Genomic DNA, 14,329 nt, shown 5'->3' with positions numbered 1-14,329 from the left:
GGTTGTGTGTGGGAAGAAACCTGGGAAAGAACAGTGAAATTCTGTAAGGAAAATTCTGAGCGGAAAAGGGACAGGACAAGAAGAAGAAGATAATGGAAACTGGACCAAGTGAAGAGATCCCTAAGGCCAGTCCATTAGGCTGTATTATTGCACATTGGAAAGACATTGCTGGACATGGGCACAGAAAACAAAAGAGATCTCATTAGATTCTGCAAGGATTAGTGGCCATTATATAAACCGGACTATGGAGCAAAGTGGCCACTTAGTGGAACTTTGGATTATAACATGCTTTTACAGCTCATTATATTTCTTAGGAGGGAAGGGAAGTGGACAGAGGTATCATATGCAGACATGTTTTTCTCCCTTCAAGATCACCCTGAATGGCAGAAAGACTGTGGGCTCAGGGCTCCATCTGATCCTCTGGTATTGGCCCCAGAGAAGGAGAATAAGTCTAAGAGAGGAAAGCTTAAGCAGTGTTGTTCTGCGGGCAGTGTAAGGCAAAGATGTACAAAATTGGATAAGGCTTACCAGATTGTAGCTCAGGAACAAGATCTGGTGGATTCTTTGCTCTGGCCTTCCCACATAAGACAGGAAAGGGATGAGGATGCTGACTCAGAGGATCAGACTCTCCTCCAATCGCACACTGGACTGGATAACAGACACAGATATTACAGGCACCTGTATGAGAAGCAGTGGGACCACAGGTTTGAATGGTATTGGTTAAAGTTCCCTTCTCCACAATCGACTTGGAGGCATGGGAAAAGGTTGCTAAAACTTACTGCAGTGATCCAGTTAACACTGTTAAATGTCTGTGATATATAATAAACAACACAATCTAGATTGGAGCTATATACAATTATTACTGGATGTACTGACCGAGACAGAAAAACAATTGGTTATAAAAATGATAGGGGATCTGGCAGAAGATTATTATAAAATGCAGCAATTGGATGTGAAGGATTATTTTCCTCTCCAAAATCCACAGTGGGACTCAAATAGATCAGCAGAATTGAGAGAGATGGAAAGCTATCAGGAGTGGAGAGCAAAGGGGATGGAAAGGGCCATTCCCAAAACTATAAATTGGTCAGCTTTATATGCAATCAAGCAGGGGCCCTCTGAGTCGCCATCCAAATTCCTCATTCGACTAAGGGATGCAATGGGCTGCCACACATCACTGGACCCTGGGTCTGAGGTGGGGATACAGTAGCCAATCAATTTATTGTTGAGGCAGTCATAAGGTGTGACATAAGATGTAAACTTCAAAAGCTTCAGGGGAAGGATGTAAGGAACTTAGAGAGGCTGTTGGACAAGGTGTGGAGAGTCTTTAGTAACCAGGAAGAAGGATATAAACAAGGAATGAGGAAGTTCGTAGCTGTCATAAGTGAGAGGGAGAGAGGAAGATACAGACAGGGACAACCTAGACAAGGTCTGTCCCATTTGGGCAGAGACCAGTGTGTGATCTTGTACGAAATATGGTCACTGGAAAAATCAATGCCCAGAACTAAGATGGGATGGCCCTCAGGAAAAGGGAGACCGGGAAAAGGGAAAATGTGAAAATGCACATGTGAAAGAAGACTGAGGAGGGTCAGTAGATTTCACCTAAGGAGATCCACTGGTTATAAGTTAAAGGTGGGGGGAAAGGGAAAAAAATGCAGATTTTCTAGTTGACATGGGGGCAGCTCTGAATAAAACTATGGCACCTGTGGAGGTGGATTATGTTACAGTAATAGGAAGGACTGGCCAACTAGAAAAGGCATATTTTTGCAAACCATTAAAGTATAGTCTTGGAAAGCAATGGGATATTCTGCCCAGTTTCCTGAGACAACTTTTGGGGAGAGACTTGTTAGAACAATAACACATAACCACTAAATTTTAAAATGTGGAGGTTATTCTGGAGGCAAATGATGAACAGTACATAGAGGTGTTACGTTAAATGCTAACAGCTGCTCATATGGAGGGAGAAATTAGTGAAGAAATAATGAGTCAAGTGTTTCCTGCAGTGTGGACTTGTACTGTACCAGGGCAGGTGAAAAAATGCACCTCCTACAGTAATTAAACTGAAGGAAGAAAAACAACCAGTTAGAATTAAACAGTACTCCTTGAAAAAGGAAGATAGGGAAGGAATTAGTCTGATAGTTGAAAACTTCTTGCAATTAGGTTTGTTAAAAGAGTGCCCATCTGAGTTCAACATTCCCATCTTACTGGTCCGAAAACCTGATAGGCCATATCACATAGTACAGGATCTAAGGGCTCTTAACAAAATAACTGAAGATCTCTATCCCATGGTAGCAAACCCATACATGTTGCTAACATGCCTAACACCAGAGCTAACTTGGTTTACTGTTTTAGAGTTCAAAGATGCCTTCTTTTGCCTCCCACTTCATGGGGACAGCCAGAAAAATTTTGCATTTGAATGGGAAAACCCTAAAAGTGGGTACAGATCCCAGCTCACATGGATGGTGTTGCCTCTGGGATTTAAAAACTCTCCTTCTCCGTTTGGGGAACAACTTGCCAAAGATCTGGAATCCTGGGAGGCTTCCCCAGAAGAAGGAAAGCTACTGAAGTACATGAACAATATCTTCATAACCACCCAGATGAAAGAGGCATGTGTAGCCTGGACAGTAAGCCTCCTAAATTTTCTAGGACTTCAAGGATACAGGACATCAAAGAAAAAGGCCCAAGTAGTGAAGCAAAATATAATTTATCTCGGTTATGAAATTAGTGTGGCACAATGGACTCTAGGTCAAGATCACAAGGAAGCAATATGTCAAACCCCAATACCTCAGACAGCAAAGGAACTGTGGACATTCTTAGGAATGACAGGGTGGTGTAGGCTGTGGATACACAGCTATGGGTTGCTTGTAAAACTTCTGTATGCGCTCATTGCAATTGCGAACAGAGACCTCTAGTGGATAAAAGAGGCCACGTGGGCCTTTTGCCAGCTGAAGAATGCTGTAATGTCAGCTGCAGCACTCAGACTCCCAGACGTGAGTAAACCATTCTTTCTGATTTCCCTTAAGAAGCAGGGAATTGCCCTGGGGATACTGGCCCAGGACCTGAGTCCATACCAGAGAGCAGCTGCTTAATCATCCAAGCAACTAGACACAACAGCCAAGGGATGGCCAGGATGCCTAAGAGCCCTTGCAGCAGTGGTGCTGAATATTCAAGATGTACACAAATCCAACTTGGGACAGAAAATGACTGTACTGGTGTCTCACACAGTGTCTGCCATCCTGGAAGTAAAGATAGGGCACTGGCTCTCCCCACAAAGGTTCCTGAAATGCCAAGCCATCATGGTGTAACAAGACAATGTAGAGGTAGTTGCAACTAATATTATCAACCCAGCTTCTTTCCGTAGTGGAAATCAAGAAGAACTGGTACACCACAACTGCCTGGAGGCTATTGAAGCCTCCTACTCCAGCCCTGATCTGAAGGACACCCCTTTGGATCACACAGAAATCTGGTTCACTGATGGAAGCAGTGATGTCGTCAGTGGAAAGTGACATGCTGGGTATGCAGTTAGCACCTGCAAACAGGCAATAGAGTCTGGGCCCTTGTCAATAGATACCTCTGAACAAAAAGCTGAGATAATCCCTCTAACCTACGTCTAAGAAATCACAAAGGAAAGAAAATAAATATTTATACAGACTCAAGGTATGCATTTGAGTTGTACATGTGCATGGAGACATCTGGATAGAAAGCAGACTGTTAAACTCACAAGGGAAAAAAATCAAATGTGCAGGAAATATTGCAGCTGCTGGAAGTAGTTCAGCTACCTCAGCAGGTACCAATTATGCACATTAAGGCACATCAGAAGGTGAGCTCAGAATTGCAGGAAGGAAATGAGTGGGCAGACAGAGAGGCAAAATAAGCAGCAAAAGGTGAGATGACAATTGAGGGAGCTTTAATCCTAGATGGACAGAAGGCAAGCCAGAATGTTTGTTATGCTTTAAAATAGTGCAACTGATAATGGTCTCATTGGTTTAAAAGGCCTGGTTTTGCAATCAAGTATTCACCTTTGTACCTGCCTGAGGACTCTGCATCACTATGGACCCTCATCCACATCAGCCCAAGGATCCACTTTGACCAAATGGGGCCTCATGGCACACAGGTGCCACTGGGACATTGCCAGACCCAGTGAAATCAAGGCTCCATTATTGCACAGCAGGGCCTCATGGCACCCAGGAGAGCAGTGTGACACAAGGCAGTCTGGGGAAACCAAGAACAGCTGGAAACACTGTGGGGCCTCATGGAAGCCAGGTGCCACTTGGATAGTGCCAGGGCACGTGGAACTCAGTGTGCATTGTGACGCAGCACAGCCTCATGGAACTCAGCAGACCATTGGGACAACCTGGAATCTCACAGATCCAAGGATCTACTTTGACCAAGTGGGGCCTCATGGGACACAGGTGCCACTGGGACATTGCCAGGTTTTGTGAAATCCATTGTCACTCAGCACAGCCTCATGGAAACACGGGGACCATTGTGACACAATGGAATCTCATGGAAGCAAGTGTCAATTGTGAACATGGCACGGCCTCATGGAACCCAGGGACAAGTGGGACTATGCCATGGCTTGTGGAAGCAAGGGGCCATTGAGGCACAGCTTGGAACCCAGGAGAACATTGTGGGGAAATGGATTCTCACAGAAAGAAGGCTCATTGTGACAGTGTGGAATTACAATGACCTCCTGGATTCCATGAGTCTCCTCTGTGTTTACAGCTGAGTCTTGGTTCCCCAAGATCCCATGGAGTCACTGTGCTCTGCTGTGATTCATGAGGCTGTGCTGTGTCACAATGGACACTTGTTTCCTCCAAGGCTGGAGATGTCCCAGTGGCACCAGGTTTCCATCAGGCCACGTTTTCTCACAATGGGGCTTCAGTTCCATGAGAATTAATTGTGTCACAATGTTCTCTTTAGTTTTATGAGAGCCTGATGTGTTGACAATTGACTCTTGATTCCTTGAGGTTTGCATCACAATGGTCTCCTTGGTTGCATCAGGCCCAGCTTTGTCACAATGCATTCCATGCATTTCTAGTGCATCACAATGGTCTCTTGGATTCCATGAGGACCTGCTATAAAACAGTGGACACTTGGCTCCAGGAGTTTCCATTCCATCAGGATGATCTCTTGCATTCCATGAGGCCCTGCAGTGTGCCATGGAGCCTTTGTTCCGTGTGTTCCCATTGTGACACAATGGTCTCCAGCGCTCTATGAGGTTGCACCATGGAACTGTGGACACTTGGTTCCATGAGATTCCATGTTGTCACTGTCAGGAAAATCCAGAAATGCCAGAGGTTTATGTCCAAAAAGGAGACAGAGGAATCCTTCAACTTCTTTTGAATAAACAGAAAGAGTTCATTGGGGCACACAGACAGGGGGTTTTTCTTTCTTGCAGTTTCAGGGCGCAGCCTCCTTTAATCCTAAACTCCTGGCTGCATGTTGCCCTCTTCCTTTCCACATTGGCTAAGGTAATAGGAAGGTACAGCCTTCCCAAACCTGCTGTTCCATATACCCCCTTGAACCTGGTCTTTGCCCCCAAAGTTCAGAAGTTCAACCTTATGCAGATCCCAGTAACAAACCCTCTGCCCAAAGTCAGTAGAAACATTATGACCCATTTCAAAGACCTTAATACCCATCCCTTCACCCATCAAATGATTTGTAAGGACATTAGCACCCATCTTTCCTCTCACACTGATGTTTCCTGTGCTGCTGACAGTCTTTTAAACCCAGCCCTCAGCCTGACCTCTCTGCAGTTACAGTTCCATGGAAGGAGGTTGTTGTCTCTTCCCCCTTCCATGGGCAGGCCAGTGTTCAGCCATCTCCAGGACAGCAGAGCCCCACCCACAGCACTGTGCCCTGGGAAGACAAAAACCATCACTCCAAATGTCCCCCCCTTCCTCCTTCTTCCCAGGCACCTGGCCATGGCAGTGGGGTTTGCTACTGGTGGCCACAGGAAAAAGGTGACACTGTGGGGCCACATGGAACCAAGGGTTCATTGTGACACAGCAGGGCCATGTGAAGCCAAGGAACCATTGTGACACTGCAGATGCAAGGAGAATATTGTGACACTAAAGAAATTCATGGAACCAAGGGCCCACTGTGACATTGTGGGGCCTCATGAAACCTACGGGGCATTGTGAAACTGCACAGCCTTGTGGAACCAAAGAGACACTGTGGTGACACTGTGGGGCCACATGGAAACAAGGATTCCTTTTTGATACTGAGGAGCCTCATGGAACCAAGGGTTCATTGTGAGACTTTGAAACTACAGAGATCATTTTTAGAGTACTGAATGTCAAGGAACCAAAGGTCCACCTGACAGATTAAAGTGTCATGGAACCAAAAAGAGCATTGTGACACTGTAAGGCCCCATGGAACCAAATATCCATTGCGAATGTTCAGAACCTCATGGAACCAAGAGTCTGTGCTGACACAGCAATGCCTTGTGGAATCAAGGAGTCCAAAGGTCTCAAACATTCGTTGCAGGGTTCTGCCTTGGAGAAGGGGAACCTCCTTGGTGGCACCTTGGGGTTGGCATACACCTGAGGAGTGTGTCTCTTTTTGATGGGGAAACTTAAAAGTTTTGGATTACTTAAAAAAACCAAGAAAATGTCTTCTGGCCTGACTGCAGTCAGTTATCCAGCAAAGCAGGTCCCATGTGAATGAGGACAGACAACATGGGGTTGGGGAATGTGGAGCAAGATTGTCCACAGTGGGTCAGACCTCAAGACACAGCTTCTCTGAGCAGGACAGACCTCCTGAGGAGAGAACATGGACTCAATACCAATCACAGAATGCTGCATCACCCCTGCTCTAAAGAGAACAGTAATAAAATATACTCCTTAAAACAGGAATGTGAATTTCTTAGAAGCACTTTGAAATATTTCTTCATAACAGCATCAGGAAATCTCCCTAATGAAGTGCACCAGACCAGAGGGAAATCAAGGCAGGACTTGCTTTGTCAGGACTTGCTTGATCCCAATGAACCTCGTGGTGCCTTTGGTGCTGAGACGTTGAACCTCACACCTGAGAGGAGATTGCACAAACCTTTCCAGGAATTAAAGTCAGAAGAAAAACCCAAAGCATCTCAGAGCATTAATGGGTCCCTCTGAGGTCCATCCCCAACACAGGCTCCTCATGGACTCCTTGAAGGAGAGAATTGGAGCCAATGACTGCACAAAATTTTTTCAGAGACTCAAAGAAAGGAAAAAGGAAAGTACCCTAAAAAACTGAAGTACCTTGAAGCATTAATGAGCCCCACTGAGTGTTGTTACTGACAAAAGCTCTCAAGGGACTAATTAAAGCAGATAATTGGAGGCCATGATTGCACAAAGCTCTCAGAGACTCCAAGGCAAAAGCAAAACCCAAAGTCCTTGGAAAAACCTGGAGTCCCTGGGAGCATGAAGGAGCCCCCAGGGCCATTCCTGACCAAGGCTCCCCAGGGATTGGTCCCAGCAGATCCCTGAGGCCACTGGGATGTGGGGGGGATGTTGGGGGCAGGTGTTCGGGGTTGAGTGTTTTTCTGTTACTGTGTCAATTGTAAGAATTTTTCCCATTATCATGCCAATGGAGCTGGTCGGGTTACAATCAGGGTCCCTGATGGGTCCAGACAAAAGGGGTGGGTGGGGACGGCCCCCGGAGGGGCCTATGAGGCTTCTGGGAGGGCACTCGCGTTTCCGGCAAGCTGGGAGGAGGATGCCTGGGATCGTTCAGCCACGCGGCCGAGCACAGCAGAGCCAGACCCCCTGCGATCACCTGCCCTGCATCTGCCCCGTTTCCAGCCTCCTGCCTCTGCGGACATAGCTGATCCCCCGGACACACACGGTGAGTGAGGAGCCGCCGCCCTCGGTGAGGGTGAGCCTGTTCCCGCCCGAGACCGGCGTGGCCGCTGCTGCCCCTCCCCCCTCCCTCCTGCCTTCGTTCCCGCCTGCCCTCTGGCAAATCCGGGCTCTGGACTAAGCACAGAGACAGCGTGCTTGCATCTAAAGGGACTGACACCGAGTTATCTATTTCGTTCTGTTAGCAATTTTAATTGTTATTGTTTTCTGTTTGTATATTTAGATATATTAGTAAAAGAGCTGTTATTCCCACCCCCCTTATCTCTGCCTCAGAGTCCTTGATTCAAACAATCGTAATACTTGGGGGAGGGGAGTGGAACCAAAGTCTCTATTCCAAAAAGGGAAACTTCTGCCCTTACTGGCAGACACCTGTCCTTTCAAACCAGGACAGATTTTGGCGCCCAACATGGGGCAGAGGACACTGAGTTGAGAGTTAACACAGGAATAACAGCTCTCTTAACTGGCAATATGTTGTCTGGTTTAATCTGGTTTGTGTTCCATGTGGTCACAGCCATCTCCCTCCCATTTGTAAGCCCTTTTTTGAATTTGGGCCCCCTCACCAAGGTTGCTGTGGCTATTGTCCGATTGGTTTGGTGGATTGATTATGTCAGGAATTCATGGGTTTTTAATTTTTTCTGGGAAGCGGTTGCATGGATCCGGAGCTATCGTACTCTAACTGCGTGTTTCTGGGGCTATTTCAGTAATGGTACTTACTGTGAGATAACGAGTGCAAGGGAAATTTTTTCCCAACCCATCACCCAGTTTTTTGAGGCTACCCCACTGGTTCTCAAGGATTTCAGATCTGTTTTAATTGCCAGTGTTATTATACAGTGGCTGGTGTTGCTGATTGGCCTGTTTTACTTAGCATTCAGAAACAAGGGAATATTGGCTTGGACAACAACTCTGATACCTGCCCCAGGGACTAGGGATGATGCCCCACAGCCCACTGCAGAAATGAGCCATCCAGAGTGGGTGGGGGCTCTAGTGAAGGATATAGGCCAAATGCTGAAAGAGCAAAGTCAAAGGACCTGCCCGAGAGATCCAGTTCCTGGGAGTGAAGTGGCAGGATGGACGGCGCCAGATCCCCACTGAAGTCATCAATAAGATCACTGCAATGTCCCCACCAATAAGCAAGAAGGAGACACAAGCTTTTCTAGGTGCTATCGGCTTTTGTAGAATGCACGTCCCTGAGTACAGCCAGATTGTGAGCCCTCTCTACCAGGTCACTCGCAAGAAGAACGATTTCCATTGGGGCCCTGAACAACAGCAAGCTTTTGCCCAGATCAAACAGGAAATTGCTCATGCAGTGGCCCTTGGCCCAGTCAGGACAGGACCAGAGGTAAAGAATGTGCTCTACTCTGCAGCTGGGAACCATGGTCTGTCCTGGAGCCTTTGGCAGAAGGTGCCTGGTGAGACCCGAGGCCGACCCCTGGGATTCTGGAGCAGAAGCTACAAAGGATCTGAAGTCAACTACACTCCCACACAGAAGGAAATCTTGGCTGCCTATGAGGGAGTTCAAGCTGCCTCAGAGGTGATTGGCACAGAAGCACAACTTCTCCTGGCACCCCGACTGCCAGTGCTGGGGTGGATGTTCAAAGGAAAGGTTCCCTCTACTCACCACGCCACCGACGCCACATGGAGCAAGTGGATTGCCCTCATCACGCAGCACGCCCTGTATTGGTAACCCGAAATCGCCCTGGCATTTTGGAGATAATTACGAACTGGCCAGAAGGTGAAGATTTTGGTCTCGCTGATGAAGAGGAGCAGAAGCAAGTGACCCGGGCTGAAGAAGCTCCACCGTACAACCAGCTGCCAGCAGATGAAACACGCTACACCCTTTTCACCGACGGTTCCTGCCGCATCGTGGGGATGAACCGGAAGTGGAAAGCTGCCGTATGGAGCCCCACACTGACAGGTTGCACAAGCTACCGAAGGAGAAGGTGGATCGAGTTAACTTGCTGAACTCAAAGCTGTTCAGCTGGCCTTGGACATTGCTGAGAGAGAGAAATGGCCAAAGCTCTACCTTTACACTGATTCGTGGATGGTAGCCAATGCTCTGTGGGGTTGGCTGGAAAGGTGGAAAAAGGCTGACTGGCAACGTAGAGGAAAACCAATCTGGGCTGCTGATGAGTGGAAAGACATTGCCACTCGGGTAGAGAAGCTCCCCGTGAAAGTCCGTCATGTGGATGCCCATGTTCCCAAGAGTCGGGCTAATGAAGAACACAGGCAGAACAAGCAGGTAGATCAGGCTGCACAGATAGAGGTCTCAAAGATAGACTTAGATTGGGAACACAAGGGGGAACTGTTCCTGGCTCGATGGGCCCACGATGCCTCAGGCCATCAGGGCAGAGACGCCACCTATAAGTGGGCACGAGACCGAGGGGTGGATCTAACCATGGACAGCATCTCTCAGGTTATTCATGACTGTGACACGTGCGCTGCCATTAAACAGGCCAAGCGGGTGAAGCCCATCTGGTATGGGGGGCGATGGTCCAAATATAAGTACGGAGAGGCCTGGCAGATTGACTACATTACACTGCCTCAGACCCGCTAGGGCAAGTGCTACATGCTGACCATGGTAGAAGCCACCACCGGATGGTTGGAGACCTACCCTGTGCCCCACGCCACTGCTCGGAACACCATCCTGGGCCTGGAAAAACAAGTCCTCTGGAGACATGGTACCCCTGAAAGAATTGAGTCAGACAATGGGACTCATTTCAAAAATAGCCTTATAAACACCTGGGCTAAAGAACATGGCATCGAGTGGGTGTACCATATTCCCTACCATGCACCAGCGGCTGGGAAAGTCGAACGGTGCAATGGTCTGCTTAAAACCACCTTAAGGCACTGGGTGGGAGGACTTTCAAGAACTGGGAGATCAATCTACCAAAGGCCACATGGTTAGTGAATACCCGAGGTTCCACTAACCGAGCAGGCCCTGCCCAGTCAGAGCCCTTGGGAGCAGCAGATGGAGATAAGATTCCAGTGGTACACTTGAGAGGCATGTTAGGGAAAACTGTCTGGGTGAACTCTGCTTCCAGCAAAGACAATCCTGTTTGTGGGGTGGTTTTCGCTCAAGGACCAGGTTGCACTTGGTGGGTGATGCAAAAGGATGGAGAGAACCGATGCATACCCCAAGGGGACCTTGTTCTAGGGTGAACTATATATGATACTGTGCCCGTAACTACAAGTATGTATATAATTTAAAGGTTTCAATATGATGTAGCATGATGGCATGGAAAAATTCGGGGTGGATAATGTTCGGGGTTGAGTGTTTTTCTGTTACTGTGTCAATTGAAAGAATTTTTCCCATTATCATGCCAATGGAGCTGGCCAGGCTACACCCAGGGTCTCTGATGGGTCCAGACAAAGGTGTGGGTGGGGACGGCCCCCAGAGGGGCCTCTGAGGCTTCCGGGAGGGCACTCGCGTTTCCGGCGAGCCGGGAGGAGGACGCCTGGGATCGTTCAGCCACGCGGCCGAGCACAGCAGAGCCAGACCCTCTGCGATCACCTGCCCTGCATCTGCCCCATTCCAGCCTCCTGCCTCTGCGGACACAGCTGATCCCCCGGACACACACGGTGAGCGAGGAGCCGCCGCTGCAGCCTGTTCCCGCCCGAGACTGGCGTGGCCGCTGCTGCCCCTCCCCCCTCCCTCCTGCCTTCGTTCCCGTCTGCCCTCTGGCAAATCTGGGCTCTGGACCAAGCACAGAGACAGCGTGCTTGCATCTAAAGGGACTGACACCGAGTTATCTATTTCATTCTGTTAGCAATTTTAATTGTTATTGTTTTCTGTTTGTATAGTTAGATATATTAGTAAAAGAGCTGTTATTCCCACCCCCCTTATCTCTGCCTCAGAGTCCTTGATTCAAACAATCGTAATACTTGGGGGAGGGGAGTGGAATCAAAGTCTCTATTCCAAAAAGGGAAACTTCTGCCCTTAGTGGCAGACACCTGTCCTTTCAAACCAGGACAGCAGGAAAAGGGGTTACAGTGACCAGCCTTGCTGGGGCTGTGCCAGGAGGCCCCAGTGGCTCAGGACAAGGTGTCTCCTCCCAGCCCTTGGTGGCACTGTTGCCCGATGCCCCAAACAGAACACAAACTAACAGAGTTAGTTTATGCGGTGCTTTATTCAGGGCCCGGGGAACCTGCGGACTAGCGTCCAAAGTCAGGATCCCACAGTTCCCTTTTTCCATCAGGTTTTTATACCTTTTTACAAAGTGGTCTAAGTGCAGAAATACACATTCTTCAAAACAATACAGATACATAAATCTTGCAGGTATCATTCCTAAAAGTTATAAATTCTGCATGCTTGTCTACTCAGAACTATAGGCTACCCCCCTTAATCCCCCTTGCATATTTGCCCATCACCAGAACCCTTTATTTATTATTATACTTTAGCCTTATCTTGAAAGTTTCTAGATGTCCTATATGCTCTACTAAATCCTTTGATTATTGTTTTCACAGTTCTAAATGTTCTATATGCTCTACTAATTTTTTTCACTATTGTTTCACAAGGTAGGTTCTCAGGGCCTGTCCAAAACCCGCAGTTTTCTAAGCCTTAGCATGACTACTACTATATCTACATTAGTCCTTTTTCTCATTATTTCGGTATCAACTCCCCCCTTTTGAGCATTCTTCAGATTTTCTGCAAGGATGCTCAATTCTTCAAGTTGTGGTTTCTATGTAGAACGGTGAGTCTTCTTTTCGAGTTGGCAGGATTGCTTCCTTCCGGGTCAGTGCTCTCATAACACGTCAAGTATAAGTTCCTTCTCTGGCAAAATCATTTCTAAAAGACATCTATACATAATCATGCATACTACAATAATTAATACAATCATTATTACATATTGTACAATTGATAATATCCAACCAGAGACTTGGATTCCTTGGGAGCTAAACAGTGCTCCTACCCAGTTATGTTCAGCTTCCTCCTGGACTTCATGCACTTTTGTTTCAATTTGTTCCAATTGACTTATGTCTTTTTCTACTTCTTCTGTGATATTTGGGATATGTATGCAGCAATGATCAACCTTTCCTTGGAGGTATCCACAGACTCCATGTTCTTTTAATAAAAGCAAATCTAATGCCATTCTATTTTGGATTGTCATTCTTGTTGTTGCCTGCAATTGTAAATTTAAATCCTTAAATCCTTTCTTTGTAACTGCAGCTAGCCTCTCAGTTTGTCCTAATAATTTGTACAGCATCTCCCGGTTTCTATATGTAGAAATTGGTGCAAACAAGGATTCCAGTACCCATCCAAATTTAACTCCTGATGAGGGTTCATGCCATTCATCTTCATCTCCCTGTCCTAGTTCTTCTGCTACTTTATTTGTTTCTCTCTTTGCTCGTGACTGCATCTCTTTCTGCGTTAATTTAGACTGTTTCTTAAAAGGACATAATGTGGGAACCCCTAAGGTAATTTGTGTTACAGGCCCGTCTAATGGTAAATGTGTTGTCCATTGTCCATGTCCCATAATCCATACTAAATTTCCTGGACTCCTGATAGTTGTATCCTTACAGCTCAAAGTTTTACCCTTCTGGTCCTGCGGGAAAGCTCTTCCTGGAATTGTATGGTTAAGTTTTCTACACTCACAACCCCATTTTATAAGCATTCTGATGGTGCCAAACTAATTTGATTCTCTGGAGTGTCACAGGTGAGAATTTGGGTGCAGTTCCAATTTTCTTTTGTGGCGCTCAAAGTTTTTGTAGAAGTGCTGGTTTGAGATACTTCTGTGTGAGTGGCATTCCTGCTTCCCGTCCATTGGACACACCAATTAACTTGTCCAATGTAACTATAATGTTCTAATATGCTGGGGCCCCATACCGTTTTCCAACTGTCCCACGAGGATTCCTGCCGGGACGAGTTCTGGCATATCATTTCATAATAGCTTTCATTTTTAGGTATTCTTTTTTTTTGCCAATGTGGTATAAAACATTCCCACTTAGCAGCATCTTCAGGTTTTACTTTTCCCCCTGCCGCTAATTGAATTCCCCAATCCCTAATTTGTCCTAACCTTCCATGGCTAATTAGACAATCCTTATAGGTTAATATTCTTAGTGTTTCTCTAACCTTTTCCCATATTTCTTTAATTTCAATTGGATTTTGTAATTTTAATTCACAACTTCCATTCTTACCTCTTTTTATTAGGGGTAAATTTCCTACTGGAATCACTCCCCAAGGGATTGGTTCCCCTGCAGCTTGTGGCAGAGGTAAACATGCTGTTATTTTTGATACGTTTTGTATTTGTCCAAAATCTCGAATTAACCCTACTACTAAATTTTGTTGTTCCTGGTTTCCTTGTAATGCCAGGCTTGTATCTCTCAATCCATTCCACATATCTACCCGTGCACTGACTGGTATTACCTGCACCGAGTACCCCCTTCGGGTTTTATTTTCCTTTAAAATACCTACATTTATGTCCCCATAATTAAAGTTTTCTCTAATCCACACAATGCATGAGAATTGTCCTACCTGATCAGCTTGCATA

Source organism: Erithacus rubecula (assembly GCF_903797595.1).
Source record: "Erithacus rubecula genome assembly, contig: scaffold_283_arrow_ctg1, whole genome shotgun sequence".
NCBI classification, from domain to species: Eukaryota; Metazoa; Chordata; class Aves; order Passeriformes; family Muscicapidae; genus Erithacus; species Erithacus rubecula.
The sequence above is the reverse complement of the archived record's forward strand: the minus strand, read 5'-3'. Positions refer to the sequence as shown.